The sequence below is a fragment of the Protopterus annectens genome, chromosome 4.part1 (genome assembly GCF_019279795.1).
Source record: "Protopterus annectens isolate FY-2018-M chromosome 4.part1, PAN1.0, whole genome shotgun sequence".
Taxonomy (NCBI): domain Eukaryota; kingdom Metazoa; phylum Chordata; order Ceratodontiformes; family Protopteridae; genus Protopterus; species Protopterus annectens.
Window position 1 is genome coordinate 899382882 of NC_056734.1, and position 21435 is coordinate 899404316.

Sequence of the window (21435 nt, forward strand, 5' to 3'; positions counted from 1 at the left end):
CAGTCGGACTCTCCCGGTTAACAAATGTAAAATAAAATAAATAAATAAATAAATAAATAGTCCCTTACAATGAGAACAAGCCTTACAGCATCAAGGCAGAGTTGCATTGAAAGAAACTGTTTTTAAATCTGACAAGCAGTTTTATTTTTTTTTCTTTGAGAATGCTTGGGCGTGTAAATATTTTTATTTACTTATTCTTCTACTTACTTATCTACTTAATTTTGATCAGGTTCACACTTTCTTTGATGGGTATGGAAACCTTCTGAAAACTGGTATACAATTCCCAAAACCATGGCTATAACCCTGTGTACAAATTCATGTCTGTTCAACAAGCTGTTACATCATGCTGTGACAGGCTTCTCCTTTTGCAGGAACATGAATACACCTACTGATCCTATGGTTCTTCCTCTTCATGTAGCTAAAAGTAAAAATAAGTAAATAAAGAGCCCTTGCCTGTACTGTGGACTCAGTCTGCTCCTCAGCCATTGGTGGGTGACTGCAGTGGCTACAGCATGTTACTCAAACCACTGACTGGTTTCACCAGGACCTTTTAGTATAGTTCTTTTTGGCACCATGGACCAGGGGTAAGCCATACCTTCTGTGGCTGTTGCAGGGTCCATACCGGGTATGGGAGAACCATCAACTCTGGGCATGGAAATTTTTCCTAGAGGATTTTCCCAGGGTGGCCAGGGTAAGAGATCTGTTTTCTAGTTTTAACTGTCATGCATTTAGTTTGTCTCCTCCTAAGGCTGTCCCTAGGAAAAAAAAAAGGTTAAACATATTTCATCTAAAGATAGTAGGTTTGTTAATAAAAATGAATTACTTAGCTTGCAGCCTTTGAAACTGTGAGGATGTTTTATCAGAGGATTCTGATAATGACAAGGACATGGCTTCCCCCATGTCTTCCTCACAAGCACATGACTCGGGTTCTGAGAAGATTGTTTCCTAAGTTTCTACAACAGACCTTATTCAAGTTGCTCTACAAAGAAGTAATTTGCATATAAGGCCGACTAGTAAACAGATGACACTTTTTGAGATCTTTACTTTGTACTGGAAATTTAAATATCTATATTTGAACCAGCTCTTCTGGCTGTTTTTGGTTCATTACTTGTAGACTGTTTTGTTTATTGCTGTGACAGCTACAACAGATTATCCCAGTTGAAAGTGCTGTACTTTCTGTTCCTTTTCCTGACATATTCTGATTATTCCCCCTCCATCAGCAGTAATGCTTACTTTACTATTCACCTTTGGACATCTCCCATAATTGTGTGCCCTTTTCCCATATAACAGTAGGACCCATCACTGGAACAAACAGAAAGAGACATGTATGTAAAAAGCAACTCAATGAAGAGTTACATTAGCAAATGAACAGCACTGCTCCTGACAATACAATAAAACGTATCCACTGCATCTGTTTTCATCATCATTAAATCAAAACAACCAAGAAACTGTGTTGCAGAAAGTCTTTAAAGTCCACTACTGTGTCTTCTTGGAAAAAAAGTAGCTTATGTAAGCATTACTTCACTACACTTCAAAGACTGCTGAAGTTTTCCTGTCAGCATGGGGCTGCAGATAAAAGGAGCACACAGAGGAGACTGTTTGCAGTTCCTGAAGTGTTAGTTACCCTTCCCCCAAAGTACTGAAACCTGAGCTCATACACTAAAAGCTGCCTGAATGTAAACAAAAAGATCACATGACCTACCATCCTAATCAAAACAATCAGTCAAGCAGAGAATCTTGACACTCTCCCTTTAACATACAAGGCCATGTCAAACCCTGAGCTGTTGGACATGATCCACTTAAAAAAATCCCAATCACTCAGAGCCACATGCTCCAGGGATCTAAACCTTGTCATCACAATGAACAAAACATGCTGGAGGGATAGGTTCCTGACCCAGAGACTCCCCAGACTCTGGAATAGACTGCCCATACATGTCAAGCAGAGCGCCTCCTTGGCCATCTTCAAAAGGAACCTTGATGATTGGATGGGAGATAGGAAATTCACCCTGGGGATCATTTCAGTCAGTCTGCTTAGACAGCATTCCAGAGAAGTAAATATTGGGGGAAGAAATATCCAGGGAATCGTTATGGCTAGGCTTGTATAGGCCCTAGGGCCGATAGCCTAGTACCAACCTGAGGATTATTTCAGTCAGTCTGCTTAGACAGCGTTCCAGAGAAGTAAATATTGGGGGAAGAAATATCCAGGGAATCGTTATGGCTAGGCTTGTATAGGCCCTAGGGCCGATAGCCTAGTACCAACCTATGAACCTATGAACCTATGAAATTCCTGGGAGACTCCTGAATATATTTCCTTTATTTAAATTAAGGTTAAAGAGAGGCAAAAGCCACAAAGCTCTGACTAAGATAAGTTAGAATGTATAGTTTAAGCAGCGGTATAATTGCAAAAAAGAGACATAACATGTGCGGATGTTTTGCTTCTTAAATGTGCGGCGGTACAACAGTGGGGAGACGATACTGCTTACCCTACTGATTAGGAACATGTAGTTACTTTGTTATGAAATGCAGATTAGAAATGAAGCAGGACACACACCTTTCAATGGAGACTGTAAGTGCAGATAGAAAATAATACTCGCAGAATGCGGCACGGTCAAACGACACACGTTTTTCCAGGGGACGTCCCCTCTTCTTTTCTTCTTTTTTGAAAGCCACGTTAGCACTCATTGGTCAAGTGAACTTGGAAGTGTATGAAAAAAAAACAGTGGAACCATGCACTGCTCCAAAAAGGAAAATAGGAAAATACAAAGAACAATCAGTAATGATAAACACTGTAGACGTTTTTATGGTGATACCTCATTCTACTGCCCTTTCATTGTTTGAAGAAGCCTTAGTAGACAAGAAAGGGTTTTCTAATAATGATTTTAAGGTTAGTTTGGAATTAGTGGAACTCGTGCTGTGTAATAATTTTTTATATTTGGATGATGTAGTGGTGCAGCAGTAGCATTGTTGCCTCACAGCAAGAGGTTTTCCAGTTCGATTCTCAGCTGAGGTGCCTTCTGTGCGGAGTCTGCATGTCTAGCTTGTGTGGGTTGTCTCCAAGTACTCTGGTTTTCTCACACATTAGAAAGATATGCATTTGGAGTGTTTATCCCAGGGCATCTGCTGAAAATTTGCTTCATTCCAAGTCGGACTTTCCTGGTAAACAAATGTTAAATAAATATTTTGAAGGGGAGTTTTTCAAACAAGAAAGCAGAGTAGCAATGGGAGCCTATTGTACCCCAACCTACACAAATGTAGTGCTGTCCAATTGGGAAAAGAAGATTTGATTAAAGTCCATTTATGCTGACTGTTGGAATTATTATAAGAAATACCTGGACAACATTTGTAATTTTTTGGGATGGACCTGAAGACATGATGTACGAATTTCTTAATTATATTAACCAGACCACAAACTTCCTTAAATTTACCTATAATATTAATAGGGATAGGATGGAATGTTTAGATGTAACTATACACAACATGGATGAAGTTCAGGGTTTCAAATCCAAGATTCACTGCAAAGACACATTCTCCAACTCTTATTTACACTTTACTAGTGCCCACCCTTACAAACAAAAAAAGAGCATTGCTAAGGGACACTACATTAAGGCATCTTGGATGACTTCACAGGAGGACAATCTTTTAAATGAATGTAAAATCCTGTATAATAAGTTGAAGGGGAGAAAAATACCCTTGGAATACGATGGATGAGGTGATGAAAAAAGTGATGAATGAAAGCACAGTTAAATATAAATGCATTTTAGTGGTTGAAAAAAATGGGAATAAGAATATGAACTTGGAGAAAAGTTCTGTGAAGAATGATGTGAACTACAAAGGAGCATATACAGGCTCTGTATCACATCATCGAACAGTCAAGTCAATGAACAGCATTTCAATGGAAATGCCGTTCATCAAATTACCCTTACATGGAGTGTTTCACTCCCCTACACCCTCTAATTATAGGGTCTATAGTATAAGCTCGACCGCTTAGCTTGTTGAACTCTGAAATGCCGACAGCTAAACGGCGAAAGCTTAAAATCGTGAAAGGTCACTTAGACAATTTTTTTCTTCAGGAAATAATTTGTTTGGCCATTATCGGGAATTTGCCCTTTCTCCAATGTAGAATAATCTTGGAGTTGGTATATTTAGTTGGTGGGATGTGGGGCCCAGCCCCCCATTTTGTTAGGGTTTGGAAATTTATTTTAATTTCAGACGGCCAAGCAAATTCTTTCCCGATGAAAAAATTTGTGTAAGTGACTGTGATTTTAAGCTTTCACCATTTAGCTGTCGACGTTTTGGCATTCGACAAGCTAAGTTGTCATGTTTCTAATATAGGCCCTAATTATATATACTAACTCCGAGATTACACTACTGTGAGAAAGAGCAATTTCCCGATCCCCACTGCACTGCAATCTTAGTATGAACAGTTCGATGAATGGCATGTTGGATACAATTGCACTAAAAATGCTTTGATGAACTGATTTTTCACTGAACTGATAGGCACCCCATATACCATGTACTTTAACAGTGATACTAGAAATATCCAAAAAGTAATTATTAATAATTGGAGGAAGTTTGCTAGCTTCTCAGATTTAGAAACTATTTTTAAGGAACCTCTTAGATTTGTTTTTAAAAAAGGGAAAAATAATAAGGAAATGTTAGAACACAATCTGAAAATGAGAAGAGGGCAGAAAAGATCTGGTACCTTTAAGTGTGGGGGATTTGGACAGTTCCCCTATATATTAAACAAGGAATGTATTTATGTAAAGGCAAGGGATAAGTGGATAGAAGCAACCATCTATTTAAATTGCAACAGTGTAGGGTTAGTATATTTAGTTGAGTGTAAGGGCTGCAATACTTTTTATGTTGAAAAACTACATGTAAACATAAAAAGGGAGTGTATGAACACCTATATGATATACAGAATGAAAGATACAAAGAATGCACTATATAAACAGACTTTAGAATGCAAACCAACTGGTTTTAGTTTTTTTTTGTCCAAGAAGAAATAGCTGAAGATGCAAGAGGGGGACCTTGGGAAACCAGACTAGAGTATAGGGAAGTCTATAGGCAGTTAGTGTTAGAAGCCAACAGACCCTGGGCTTAAATTAAAACATATCCCTGGTGCCTGTTTTAAAATCAAGAGCTGCTAGAGTCTAGGACAATAGTTTTATGGTTAGGTGACATATACGCTCCCTTACAGTTTATAAATTTGAATATGTATGGTATCAACCCCTTGAGATACATTGAGTACATACAATTCTTCAGAAAATTTGCTCAGCACTTTTGCATTGACTTTTTAAGACTTTATATAATTTATTTATACTTCAGACCACTAGATGGCATCACTGTTCACAGAACTAAGCATTTAGGAAAGATTACCTATATAATGAGATTTATACATATTTTTACAGGCTTTTCAAAAGATTTATTCATTTTTTTATAGCAATCAGAAATGTTTTATAATTCATTTATCAGTATTTTTTGTACAACTGTTTGTATCCTTTATATCCTCAGTGGGAATTTGGGTAGCTTGAGAATGAATTTTAAGATTAATTGTTTTATTGGTTAATTGTTTTGTGTGATGAGATCAAGATATTAAAGATCAGAATTTGTAATGACATTATATCTGATGAAGTCCTGGTGTTTAGACGATGAAAATGCTGTGATTTCTTTAAGGGTTAATAAAGGATTATTTTTACAAATTTTATTACTTCAGAAGTGGCATCGTCTTTCATCTGGGGCCTCCGAGTGCCCTTTTTTTACAGTTTTAGTGGTCACTGCTATTTGCAGTCCTTGGGCACTTCATTCTTTTTGTTTTTTTTTCTTGAGTTTGACTCAGTGAGTACCTGGCTACCTCACAACCCTGAATTGGGTAAATCAGATATCAGAAAATAAATGAATGAATTAATGAATGTACTGCAGCTACTTATAGCATGTAAGTAAAGTATATTGTAGCCTGTGTGTAGCATACTAACTGTATAATATGTGGTCATATGTCTTAGGTTGCATTTTAGTAGGATTGCTATGCCAGTTTTTATTGATTTGCCACTGGCTTGCATGTAATTAATGCATGCTGGTTATATCACCTCAAGCCTGCTCTAGCAATGTGATCTGCTCAGAGGAATCTTCTAGTTAACAAAGAAAAATAAATAAATATGTGCAAAGAGAGGCAGGTAAATCTTTGAAGAGTATTTTTCATCATGTGAGTTTTAGTGTCTTTGTCTGTTTCTTGGTATTCTGTCTCAGATTAGCCTAGACAGTTTGATAAATATATTAGATCACTCATTTTATTATAGAAGATCTATATTTCCAGGGGAAGGATACTCAAATGCTGACACATACCCATATCTGAATAATCGCAAATATTGAACTCTTACACAGAGGTGAACTGTTTAGTATAACTATTCTTCCCTGAAGGAATCCATACTTCTCAAACCTACAAAGGCATGTAATCAGGTACTGTTCCATCATCTCTGTTATACCATATGCACACAGAACTGGCTTTCAAAATGATCCTACATTTCAAAATCATCAAAATGTCCAAAACAGTGCGAAATTAACAAAATGTGTTTTTGTGTTTTGTGGAATACACTGTTCAAGTTAGAGTTTTATTGCAAAAACATTAATTTGGAATGTACTGTACTATACCTGTAGCAGACCACTTGTTCAGGTGGTTCTGTGAAAGGTATGACAGGGTAATCATTTTCTAAATGAACTGGGAAAATTGCACCAATAATAATATTTCCTTCTCTGGAGAATCCTTTCACTTTTCGATTCCAGATTTGGCAACCAGGGTTTTTTGCTCGGCAAATTGCATTATATAACAGGAGAAGTATGAGGGAGCTCAGAAAGGTTTGCATTGTTGTTTTTGTGTTGTACCTGGTGTCCTAGAAAACTCCTGTCCTGCACATCAAAAGAAAACAACAGATAATTAAGAACTAATACTTATCAGCAGGATAATATACTGAAAAAATAAGATAATGTCTGAGAAAAGAGCTATTCTGATAGGGTATGTCATACAGGATACTGTTCTCCATTCAATCCTCAACAGAGTTTTATGTCATTGCTATACCTTATTATAGAGCTTGTTTTAATAATTAGTTGATATTGCAGTTATCTCTGACATCTTTATTATGAATAGTGGAAACAGCATATAATGTCACAGGATATTAATTTATTCATTGGGTAGAACTTTCAGAAAAATGGCTTTGATTTAATTTTACAGAAAAGAAAAAGGAAAAAATGAAAAGTGATCTAATGAGTAGGTGCTACTGAGATTGTTTGCAAAATGAAAAACAAGTAGCTTCAGGCAGTCATAGCTCAGCACAGAATATAGCATTAAAACTGCAGCTATTATTTTAGACTCATGTGTAATTTCCATTTAGACTATAATCATTTTAATCTAGCATTCATTTCTGAGCTGACAAAATTGTTTTCATCTTTACTTTTATTTATGTTTCCTTATTTCTTTTTCCCTCTTCATTATATTTCTTAAAACAAATATAATAACTCAAATCTGCACTTAGCTTTTTAGAAGTAATTGTAATCATCATTTGGAATGTACTGTACTATACCTGTAGCAGACCAATTGTTCAGGTGGCTCTGTGAAAGGTATGCCAGGGTAATCATTTTCTATATGAACTGGGAAAATTCTACCAATAATAATGTTTCCTTCCCTGGAGAAGCCTTAAGGAGCTATGCTGTATGCTGATACAATCCTTTGAAATGTGGTAATGAGGCATAGCTTCACAGGCAACATCCTGCAACTCCGTGAGGACCTGCAGAGATATGGACAAAGGACCAGTGCAGGTGACTGGGTACTGGACAGAGATGTGATCAAAGAAATGAATTAAAAAAGGAGCATGATTAGAACTGGAGTGTAATAAGATACAGACAGAAAAGAATATGAGCAGGTAATTACAAGAGGAATAGGATCTTCAGCAATGTAAATTAAAGGATGAATGATGACAGTGGTGCACGCCAGTTATTGAAAATATACTTGTGGCCCACAGTGCAGCCTGCAGAGCAAGATAAAGGTGACTTTCAGGGGCTACACATGTCAGATGCAACTTAGCTAGTGCAGTACACATGAATACTTGCCAAGATGAAATGTGTACATAGTACCACAGAAATGTGGAATAATGGTATGATAGCAGTTATAAATATGCATGTGATCTAATCACCAACATCCCATCATATGCAGTATACCTGAATGCATGCATTCCTGCAAAAACACACATATGTATGTCTGTATGGGCAAGAGAAAAAATATACCAATCACATATACAACAGTAAAACATTGTATAATACTATCAAAAATCAGCTGTGTAAAATATTTTTAAGACAGAATCACTGCTTGCTATGACAGCACTGCCAAGGAGAATGTCACATCCTGCAACACATTTGCAATGTATTCTGGGATAGGTTATAACTGTATGAGGTTTTCTCTGACTGCACCGTCCCCTCACCCCTCGCCCTGCTGCAGGACTGGTGTGGCTTCTCTTCTGTTCATCAGGGCGAACCCAGGCATATAGATGACTATGGCTACATACTACCATGAAGTGAGTGGGATGCTCCACCTTAATCTATGGCCCGTGTGCCTATGTGCGCATGTGTATGTGTACATGTGTTTAAACAATGCCACATAGTACTTGAATGAAAATATGGTCCCTTATTACTGTGTATAGTAAGCTGCTCCTCCTTCTGACTTTGTGCTTCTTTATATGGTAGAAAGAAAGTGAATTATAATTTGTTGTCACGAAGCTGCACATCATAAATGTGATACTTGCATATACAGGTAGGTCAACAAGAATAACAAGAAAAGTATAAACGTAGAAGTAAAAGGAAGTATTTAGAAGGATGAAGGTTGTGCATTAGACCCGGCAAGCCAGCACGTAAAAATCTACTGCCAATCATTAGCGGACCGGAGTTCCGCTGTGGCAACCCCTAACCGGGAAAAGCCGAAAGACACAAACAAACATCAAAGGTTAATTTATTGCAGATGAAGGGTAATCTTGCAGAACAAGAAGAGATGCATTTGCTAAATGCTAAAGGGAAAATAAGGGAATATTTAGACAATATGCATGAGTTTAGAAAAGTTTCTGATAAGCAAAAGCAAGTATTTTTATAACAACCCTAGAGCACAAAAAACATTAACAATCTGACTTAAGCAACAGAAAAGAGAAAGGGGTAATCCAGACTAAGGAAGCCTATTGACTAGGAAAATCACCCGAGACCCTATAGAGGTGATAGAGATATTTTAGAAATTATATGGAAATATGTATAGAGCAGAGGATTGGAGGAACTAAGAAAAGACACAAATTTAAATTCTTATGGAAGATTTCAATATGCAATGGTTAGAGGAAAATGAGGCACAACTGTAAATAGCTATGATGAGAAAGGATGAGATAAAAATAGTGATGTATAAACAATCTACAGGGAAATTTCTGGAATAGGTGGCATTCCTGTAGAACTTTGGAAGTTACGAGGGAAGAAAGCAATAAAGATCTAGAAGGTTTTCATTAACAATGTTTTAAAAGATGGGGCTGTATCCACATCTTGGAAGAAAATTGTGGTGGAGTACTACCAAACCCTTTACATCCAACTTCAGATAGACCAATAGCTTTTATTAACCATGATCATAAAGTGTTTATGTCCGTACTAACTAAGAGAATGGCTAATGTGTAGCAAACCCAACAGATATGAATCAATATGGTTTTGTGGAGGAGAAACAAACATTTGTCAACATTAACAGAATGATAATGATGACCCAGTGGGAAGTAGAGTGCAAGAAGACCCCACTCTTCTTGGTGGATCTTGATGTAGAGAAGGTATTCAATAGAATTAGCTGAGATTTTATGAGTAGGGTAATGGCATCCTCTGCATTTCCTGATAATATAATGGGGTTAATTAGGTAATATATGAAGGGTCATAGTTAGGAATCAAGGTAGGAATATTCTTCTCTGAGAAGCTGTGCTTAAACAGATGAACCAGGCAGGGGTATCCTCTTTCCCTTTTTTATTTAACTTATAATTAGCTTCATTGGCAAAGAAAATAAGGGACTCACATATTCAAGGGTGTAACTGGTATAGTACTCAGGAAAATTATCAATTTAGTGAGAAAGGAAAGCATTGTCACTTGTCTGGGCATTTAACCCAGGACACCCACCTGCATTTTCAGCAGTTGTCACTGCAACTGCACCATGAGGGACTCAATGGATGGTTAGGGACCTAATATTCTCACCAAATCAGTTGCTTTTCCTTTCAACTAGGAAACCACCTTGATGGTGATTTTTGAACACATATGCATCCAATGTAGAGAAACGGTTAACTTAATAGTGCATTCGCAACTCAAAGGAAAAGGATAACATTTACCTTTCTCTATGTATTGAACCCCAGACCCCACACCTCACACACAACATTCCATATAGTTGTCAGCGACACTCATGAGAAATGACTTTCATTTGCAGATGATATTGTTTTGTACTCAATAAATCCAGAAAAAAACTATTTCAATGTTGTAGAACATCTTGAGACAGCTTCATTTTTTTCAGGTTTAAAAACAACTGAAGATAAAACAAAGATTACAGTGATAAGCTGTGTTTCCAAACATGAATTGATTCAGTATTCAGTGATACCCATATTAATGGTGACAACATAAGATGAAGTATTTAAGTATGTGGATTAAAAAGGATTCTGTTATGGCAGCTAAGGATGTGTGAGAAAAACAATAAACAAATGACAATACAAAAATTAAGAAGTTGGGAGATCTTCACTATGAATATGGATAATAAGATACAAGCAGTGAAAATATTTCTAGTTACTTTAATATTACATACAAGTCAGTTGTATTTTTTCAACCAGCAGAGAAGAACTGGATCTTAATTAACAAAGAACTGAAGACATTTATTTGGGAGGGAAAGAAGGGAATAGTTAAGTGGATTAAGCTGCTTCTCACCACAGAATAAAGTGGTTTAGGATTATCTGATTTGAAGGAGTACTTTAGAGCTGCATAGTTAAGGCTCATATACATAAGCCAGGCAGAAGACTACTAACCACAGTTGAAAGAAATTATGTTAAAATGGGGGAAGGGGGAGTCCATGAAATAAGGCAAGAGTAGACTTTTGAATGTAGGACCTTAAAGAGAACAATAACACCCATACAGAAAAATTTGTTTACAAAGTAGCAGAAAGTATTTCTAGAGCTAAGCCAACACAGTAATGAAGAAAGGAGATTTTATCAATGAGGATGACTGCAAGTAGGGGCATAGAAAACAGGCAAATAGGAGCTGGAATTTATTAGAGAAAATTAGCAAGGGAACCGTAGTATTGAAAGCAAATTCCTAGAGAAGGAAAAGTCATAGAATGCAATGAAGCCAAGCAGCAGTATGGATTCCAGGTTGGAGACTGCAGTCTCTAGCAGGAATTGAAAACAGAAAATAAGCAAAGAGAAATAGAATGTTAAATTAAAGATAAACTCTGGTTGAGTGTATAGTTGAGTCTAGAATAGAAGTTGAAGTAAAAAAAAAGGGATAATTAGTAGGGTGCGTAAAATAAAACATCATAAATATAACAATCAATGAAATAGGTTAAGAAAAGACTGGGAAATGAACAATGGGGGTATTTTTATGTTACCCAAGTATGCAACAAAATCTAAAATGTTTTAGGATTTTTGCATGGGAGTGTTTGTGTAGATATTTTTATACCCTAAGCAAACTTAAAGAATGTTTCCACATATAAGCAGCAATTGTTTAAGGTGTGATGGGAAAGAAAGGGGTGCTTTGAAACACATTTTATGGGAATGCAATGTGTTGGTGGATTTCAAAAATTAAAAAAAAAAGGAATATGAAGAAGGAACAAACGAAGTGAAGACCAATAAAACCAAGACATCCCAGTTGCACTCTGTGCAGTTCCTTTCTAGAGTCGGGAATTGCCTGCAACTGGGATTTCTTTGTTTTAGTGGATTTCAAAAATTATATACAGGATACTTTGTCAGAAATTGTCATGAAGCAAATAACTAAAAAAGTTATTCTTTTGAGCTAAGACATAAAAACTGAATTGCCTATGCATATTAAAGCCCTATACTGTTGGCTGCCATAAAAGCAATTACTGAAAAATGGGAATTAATATCTAAACCAACTATAATAGAATTATCAAAAGTTGTAGAGGAGATAAACAAATTGAAGGTAGGATCCTAAGAAAAGGAGAGCAGACATAAGTAAAAATAAATAGAATCAGTGGGAACAATACCTGGAGAATAATGTTCATGAGGAGTAGTGAAATTTCAAGGAAGTCAGTTAGTCTAGAGCAATCAAATTTCTAGTGTCAGTGAGGCAACAGGTTAGCACACTCACCTTCGTTACAGAAGGCTGTGGGTTCTATTCCCACACCAGGTAGATGGATTGTTGAAACTATAGTGAAGTACAAGGGGTCTGTTGCATTCCTGAGTATGATGTCCTTCTGATGAGATGTTAAACTGAGGGCCCCATCTGCTGAACTAGTGGTAGCTTAAGTGGTTATAAAGGATCCCATGGAACCTATTGAACAGAGTAGAGGTTGCTTTATTATATTAACACTTTTCCATCTTTCTTTCATTATTTATGCATTCAGTATATTCACACTGTATACATTTCAGTAAATCTCTTCACATTTATTTTGCTAAATACATATGAAACCATTTTCATCTCCCCACCCTTTCCACCACAACCCTTTTCTTTGTGAAAATTCTTTGCATTTTCTTTTCCCTAAACACCAAATAATGAATACAATTGTATCTGATGTTTCAGTTTCTTATTGACTACCAACTATATAATTCCCATTCAGCACCATGTCCATGCCAATGTTTTTGAATACTTTCCATTCATAAACATTTTTGAATTTTTGAGTAATGTCCAAAAACCTTCATTCTTTTTATATCCAAAAAAAAAACAATGTTATAATGGGCAGGATTCAGGAAGCCTCCATGTAAGAGTTATAACTCTTACACGGAGGCTGCAGTTAAACGGTGTGATGTCAGCATGTCATGCATATGCATGAGGTGCATGAGGCATGCTGAATCACACTGTAAGTCTTACACGGTCCGTGTAAGACAGTAGGGGGCATGTCCGTAGGCTAAGCCCTGCAAGCGGACAAACCCCCGGAAGTCTAGAATGGCAGAAAGTAAACACCCACGAGAGAGGCCATGGAAATGTGAATAAACACACTACACAACACATGCCTCCACAGACCAGCAATGTAAAATGTAAAAAGTGAACAGATGTTATAAAATGTAAAATGAAAACTTGTTTATTTTTTTTTAAAACCCCGTAAATGTTTGCTAATGCGTGCGCTCATGTGCTACTAGCGCAACTGCAGTTAGCAATCAGTGGAAAAGGTTATAAGAACTAAATATGCAAAATAAGCCAAGAAGTAATAGCATAGTGGTAGAGTTTTCGACTTAAGAGCAGGCAGGCAAAGTTCGAGCCCACACAACAACCTTTTTTTTTTTGTAAATAAGCACTAAAAAGGCCCCTGACAGTATTGTACAAATGTAAAAGTATTCCCTTTTGTAAAATGGAATGAAATGGATCATATATTTTCAAGTAATACAATAAGAAAAATATTTAGAAATGTACTGATAGCTAAGCTGCTGTCAAACAAGGTGAGACAGAGTGCCCGTAGCTAAGTAGTGTTTCAAAGGCTGCAAATTGCTTGCCCGTAGCTAAGCGCTGGTTTAACAGGTTCAAACTGTGTTCAACTACCTGTGCTTAGCTTAACATGCGTGTTGATAGCCAATTAAGGTTTAACCCAGCGCACACCATTTGCGCGGAGGTGTGCGCCGCGCCCACAAGCTAACCGCTGGGCAACGTTAAGCAAGCTGTATCAAAAGTGCCTTTACACAGACACACCCCTCAGCCTGTCTAGACAGTCATAAAATTTAAAAATCAGTGGTCAGATTCGAACCCAGGATACCATGCACTAGAGTCAAGGTACTAAACCACTAAGCCATGACAGCAGTACTTGGAAATGCAGAAATAGCATATATATAGGATGTAATCCAAAATGGAACATGATAAAGCAGTTTCTGTGAAGTTGATACAATTCCAAAACGGCCAATCATAGAAATGTGCGGGAAAATCGGCATATATAAGCCCCATAGGTGGGAATACACAGCATAAACGATTGTAGAATAGACCTGCAGGCAGAATGAGTGGAGTAGGGGAGGGACGTTTCTTTCGAGCACAGCGGTGGGGCATTGAGGAGTCCAGATACATGGTCTAGCTCCTAGTTCACCATCATGAGGCCCAACTCATGCAGGGCCAGGTCTCATGGGGAGCACACAGGGTGGAGGCATGGGACCAGTTGGCTCATGATCTCACCAGTGCTACTGGGATTCCACGTACCAGTGAGCAGGTCCGTCACCACCATGCGGACCTGAAGCGATGCAAAGAAGACCAGTTGACCCAATGGATCCAGGAGGCCCGGGATATGCCCAACGCCCCACTACTGAGTAAGTTACATTTTACTTATGTATGTAAGGAATTCAACTAGCTGATACCATGGAGATGTGTATTCCAATATTACTTGTTTTGTATTACAGCTGCAGGTGTCCGCTCTGCGAATCGCAGGGCACATGACAGCAGGCTGGTGCGGCTGCACCACCATGCAGGTTAGTAACCCCACCTAGTAATTGTAAATAAATATTATAGTGTAGCACTTAGCAGAACACTGCAGTGTATTAATTAAAAGTAATTGAATGTGCAAGCAACAAGTGAAAGTGTGCAGGTATGGCTGCATTAAGTTCATCAGTATGTAAGTGAAACTGGAAATATAATTGATAGAAATAAATAGTTCAGTAATACAGATGTCCCACCATTAATTAAATGTAGTATAACCTGCAGTAGTCTCAAGAGTACAGCTTCAGAAGCTGAGTTAATCACATGTGAGATATATCCCCTGTTGAAATGCTAAATCATGACAGAAGTGAGGCTGCTGGAAAGTGTTTGAATCACCACAGGTCTAATATGTGAACAAAGCCTAGAAGTACCAACCTGAACTGTGAAATATCAGGATGTGTGAGAGTGACAGAAAGGGTCATGTATCAATAAATAAAGTAGTAATAACTCCTGAATATATAAGCCTCAGTGTGGTTCTACAGAACTAAATGCATGTGGGAATTAAAAATTAACATCCCAAACTGATTTCAGTGTGTCTGAATCTTGAATGTTTAAGCCAAAATCTGTATATGGTGATCACAGTCAACAATTTTCAGATAGAATGAATGATTGCCTGACATACTAAACATCCATAGTTATCCCCTGCCCTGTCATCAAAATGTAGCAGGATGATGTATCTGATCAAATTCAAAATAACTAGGATAGTGATGTATCTGTAACAGGTCTAGCATGACAGTCAATTAAAAATCATTTGAAAACTAACACCCACAAGTTAATTGTGTTTCTATTACAAATGTATATCAATGTATAATTTATGAATGTGTCAACATTTTCTTTCTCCACCCCACCCTATAATTGCAAATTAAAAAAAACTCACTAAATATTGGTATGTGAAACTTTCATTAACCATGGACATTTGTCCTGTTGTTTCAAAAATATATGCATGTCCGTTGTTGCATGTGCCCTGTTCATACCTGCAAACCTGATGGCCTGTTGCCATTAATCAACCCTGCATGTTGTTTGATTGTGTATTTCTGTTCAAATAATGCATGTGATATTGATATGCCTGTTGTTCAATGGTGTTAATATCTGAGTGTTTGTTTAATGGGAATACCAATGCATGTTGTTACAACTAATTTGAATGGAATAATATGCTACTAACCCAAACTAACATAACATACTCACAAACCTAGAATGCTTGGGAAGGCGGGTCCCAGCGGAACCACCTCTCCCACCTCATCTGGCGATTGCACCTGGCACTAGTGCCCAGGCCGGACACTCCTCCGGTGGCCCTGTGCCACCTTCGGGTGGAAGCGCTGCAGGGGATGGGGCCTGTCCCCCCCTCTGCAAGCGTGGCTGGAGGAGCCCGTCCACTCACCCTCCAAGGTGTCCAGTCTGTGGTGCGAAGGGAGATTCAAGACTTTGTTCTTGGGCCCCTACGCCAGCTTTAGGCCCGGGTGGCACAGCTTACGGGCATGCCCGTTGTCCCACCTGCACAGCCCCCAGCACAGCCCCGTCCTGGACTGTGAAGGAACAGTGGCAACTGCCTGTGGGTGGGGATATCAGTTCCACTGTTGCCATCTGTGGGCTCATGTGCCCTGGATATCCCAACCTCCGTCCCCGTCAATTGTGTAACCCACCCACATGTGTCATACACCGCCCCTGTATGCGTCTTGTCTGTTAACCTACCCAACCTACCTCCCCAGCTATACCGACTACCTTCACCTGACATACCACTCTCACCTGAAAAAAAAAAAAAAGGGTACTCTGTACCCACAAAAAAAATACACCCCATGCATAGCTGTCCATGTTGCACACATGTCTGCTGGACATTGAAACTGTTAATTACAATTGGCTGTACAACAGGTATTAATGTTGTCCTGACACCTCTCTCAGGGGTGGAAGGTTTCAAATGTCACACCAAATTACATACAAATGCACAGCTGTTGCTGAGAAAGACATGGGCAGCTATGGGCCTCACCTACATCCCTCCTGCAAATCCCAAGCTTGTTTCCCTACTGTCTTACCCTCTTTGTGACCCCTTTTTCACCACTTTCCTGTCACTCCTTTTTCTTTTCTTTCAAAGAAAATAGCGCGGGTGTGCGCGTGTGTTAGCGGAGCTCACCGCCAGTGCGCATGCGTGAGCTCCGCGCAAATGAGCGCAGACCTGGTTTTAAGTGCTTAAAAGTGCCTTTGGCACTTTTGATTGACAGGTCCTGTACTCATTTCGAAAGAAAAATTAATTCTCACTGTCAGTCTCGAACCAGGACCTTGGTAACACTAGTCTGTATGACCTACCACTAAGCCATGACTCTCATACAAGAACATAGTGCTAAAATAAATATAACATGTAATAGTAGGAATCAATATAAAGGCAATATAGGATGTGTACTACCCAAAGCATGTCAGGTAGATTTTTAATTTCCGAATTACTGGATTCCCATACTAGTTTAGTGTTAACAGAAACAGTCCTGCTAATTGTTAGCTTGTACATAATAATGTAAGGTAATGTACATATATGAAAGTATGTATATGTACACACACATATATACATATATATATATATATATATATATATATATATATATATATATATATATATATATATTAATACATATGAAATATAGTTGTAGGTGTCAGTATTCATACACACTCACTACAGAAAACAGTGAAGATAAATGCAGCAACCAGAATCTACAACACAGCCTGACTCCTGTGAGACTTACTAACCCTTTTAACTGCTTAAAGGTGCCTTCAGCACTTTGATTGACAGGCCCTGTACTCAATTTGAAAGCAAAATAAAAGCATACTAGTAGGCCCTACCACAAGACCATTGTAACACTAGTCTGTATGACCTACCACTAAGCCATGACTCTCATACAGGAATATAGTGCTAAAATAAGTATAACATGTAATAGTAGGAATGAAGATAAAGGCAATATAGGATGTGTACTACCCAAAGCATGTCTTACAATACATGCTGACTGTTGTACTATATATTGCTTATACTTTTTGTACACACATGGTATTATAACAACATTGAGTTATCATGGTATATAGTACTAGATCTAACTGACAGTTTACTTATGGTGTCCTCTTGTCAAGGAATTATAGGGATTTTGCCCATTGTTAGTAATTGCATCATCTGTGGTTCATGGGGCAAGAGCTTAGGAATCTAATAAAGTGCTCTTTAATTTAGTATCTCTGTGTTATCTATTATAGTAGTTGAATCTATCTCCAAGTATAGGTTACATGCATAATTATTAGAATAACTATTATTCTTCTTACATCTTTTACAATTTGGGATTTTGGTTACATTTATATACACAGATCAGAGCTTGTTATACACACGGATACTTTTAGTTCTGTGGTTTTTTGACAAAGCTTAGCCTACACTTTTTTGTGATTCTGATTGTCTGTCTTTCCTCCTTTTGTGGAAGATAGTCACAATTTGCTCTCTCAACCTGTTTTATATATATATATATATATATATATATATATATATATATATATATATATTTGTTCAAAAATTTTTGTGGTCACTTTTGGTCAACTATCAGCAACTTATTGTCATGGATCTTAAAAATTTGTTATCGGGTCTTTGCTCCGACAAGGATGACCTAAAAATATTTGGTATTGGTGTTGAGACTAGAGAGATGGACAAATCATATACCATGGATCCAGTTGACGGTTGCGATAATTTATTCTTTAAATTGGGTAAACAAATTAAAATATTGAGAACCAATATTTGGCATCACAAACTGTTTAAAGCCTATCAAGTACAAAACATCTCGCCCAGAGGTTTGAGATGTAAAATACAACCATTGTTGGCATACCTGATGAGACCCTGCTTAAGGATTGGCAACAAGCACAACAAGATGCCGCTATGGCTAGGGTCCGTATCTTGGCATCCTACTATGAGAGAACGATACAAGGTAACATTAATGAGGTTGAGCTAACCTGCAATGAGCTTAAGCAATTTGAACATAATACCAAATTTCAGGGTTGTTTGAGCAAATTGTCCAAAGAATTGTCTGCTTTGGAAAATAATTTGAAAAGTAGGAAGCTGCATAAATTTGCTCGTGATAAGGAGGACTATGACAAGGGCAGACAGTTTGAATCACTCAAAAGTGTTAGATTTGCACATGGTTCCAAGAATGTTTCTTTTACACGGAAAAAGAGACCAAGATCCATTTTGAAGAAAAAAACAGGGTCTAACTATATAACATCAGGAGAAGAATCTTCAACTACAGACACTGAGACACCTAGCTTTGGTGACTCTCCTAATGCAAAGAGGGGAAGGACAATGGAGGCCCCTTTAGGGGGCACAAACACAGGGCAGGTAGAAAACACAGGGGTCACAAACTTAGAAGAACTCTTTCTATCAATAGTGAAGTAAATCAGCAATGTACCAATGTCTTGAACATATCAAAACATGTTTTAACTGTTGATGAACATTCCTTGCTTAATAAAGGCCTCGGCTTTGTCCCTGGTTTTTTTATTGATGAAAGTTCCATGGTTAGTGACACTATTGAATTCTGTAGGAAGATCAATCTTAAATTATTCTTTAAACAACATGATGATTTGCCTGACACTCAAAGATCATCTAATTTCAGATTCTATAAATCTAAATTCAATCCTCCTATGGATAAACATGTCGCAGTATTCCAGCAAGCAGTAATCAAGGATATACACTTCCAGTATGGCTCAGATAACTTTATGAAACATAATTTATCCCATAAAGAACAAATGGCTCTCAAACAACTTAGGAATAATACGGATATTGTGATCATACCTGCAGACAAAGGGGGTGCGGTTGTTGTTATGGATCATGATTCTTATGTCAATGAAGGACTACGACAACTTAATAATCGTCATCATTATATGAAGATGGCTATTGATCCTACACCGAATTTCCAGTCTGAGATTAATGAATTTTTGCAGGAAGCAGTGGAATCCGGTATTATTTCTGAAAAAACGAAAACAAATCTAATAGTTAAGGATCCCGCTAAACAACAGCTATATTTACTTCCCAAAATTCACAAGTCCAGGTTCCAGCCTCCAGATAGACCAATTGTCTCTGGTATTGGGTCACTAACGGAACCTATTTCGGTCTTTCTTACAGATAAATTGAAACCTTTATTAACATATGTCCGAGCCAGAATTCAAGATACGACGGAATTTTTGCAGATTGTTTCTGAAACTGAACTTGAACCAACTTGGTTAATGTGTACCCTTGATGTATCCTCCTTATACACTAGCATTCCACACTGGGCGGGGCTTCAGGCCTTGGATTTTTGGTTAAATAAATCTAATATGTATCCTCCAGGGATGAACACATTATTGTTATGCATGGTGGAACATATACTTACCAAGAATATCTTTTTCTTCCAGCAAGATTGTTATTGGCAAGTACAAGGTACAGCTATGGGTGCATCTTTTGCACCCATATATGCTGACCTTTTTATGGGATATATTGAGGAACAAATCATTTATGACCCCATGCACAACATATATTTACCTGAGATGGATATATGGAGGAGATACCTGGACGACTGCTGGCTAGTATGGAAAGGAGGTCAGGAATATCTCGAGGAATTTAAGGAACATCTAAATAATAACATTTGGGGCATTGAATTCACTGTGGAATATAATCTCAATGAAATTAACTTTTTGGACGTTCACCTGACAAGACAGTCGGACAATACACTGAAAACGTCTATTTATAGGAAATTCCCACAGTACAATACTCTTCTGCATTCGGCGAGTCATCATCCTAAACATATTATTAAGAATATACCTAAATCTCAATTTGTGCGTATTAAAAGAATATGCTCATCCAATGATGACCTGAAGAAAGAAAGAGTGGACTTAACCAACCGATTTGTGTCTAGGGGTTATGCTCCACAGATTATTGATGCAGCTATTAATTTCAGTCATACCAAATCCAGGGAATCTCTTCTTCAATATAATATTCGTTCCAAGAATCAGGACACTGATATATGTAGATTTGTCACTACCTATGGTAGGAACAGTGGGCATTTGGTTAACACTGTCAATAATCATTGGAATATACTTCAATCTCATCCCCTGTTGTCTGACTATTTGGGAGAACGTTGTCCTTTTTCTTATAGAAAAGGCAAAACACTTGGTTCATTATTTTCTCATTATAAGAGAATTAGGGACACGCAGGAACAATTTACACAAAGAACACTTACTGGTGACAAACTGACAGGTATATACCCATGTGGACACTGCAGTTTTTGTGGTTGCATTTTTAAAACAAACAGTTTCACCAGTAAAAATACTGGGCAAATATATGATATTCAGTTCTTTGGAAATTGTAGCTCAGATTGGTTAATATATCTAGCAACATGCACTTGCCAGGCATTTTATATTGGCCAAACATCTAGACAATTTCGTATTAGGATTTCGGAACACCTGGGGGACATTAGAAACAAGAGATTGACTAGTGCACTGTACAGACACACAATTAAGCATCAGACAGCCAAATTTTCTTTTGTCATTATTGATTACATTCAGGGAAATCGTAGTTTCAAAACAGGTTGGCATGAAATTCTTAATGCTAAAGAAAAAAGATGGATTATCAAACTAGGTGGTCTTTTTCCACCGGGACTAAATGACAAATTATAATTTAGTTTTTGTGACAACAGTATATCATGTGTCAAATATTATTTTTTGCAATATATATTTTTTTGCAACATATATACGTCTGTACTCAGATGTATGATATTTGATATTGTTTTGGTTGTATTTGATCCA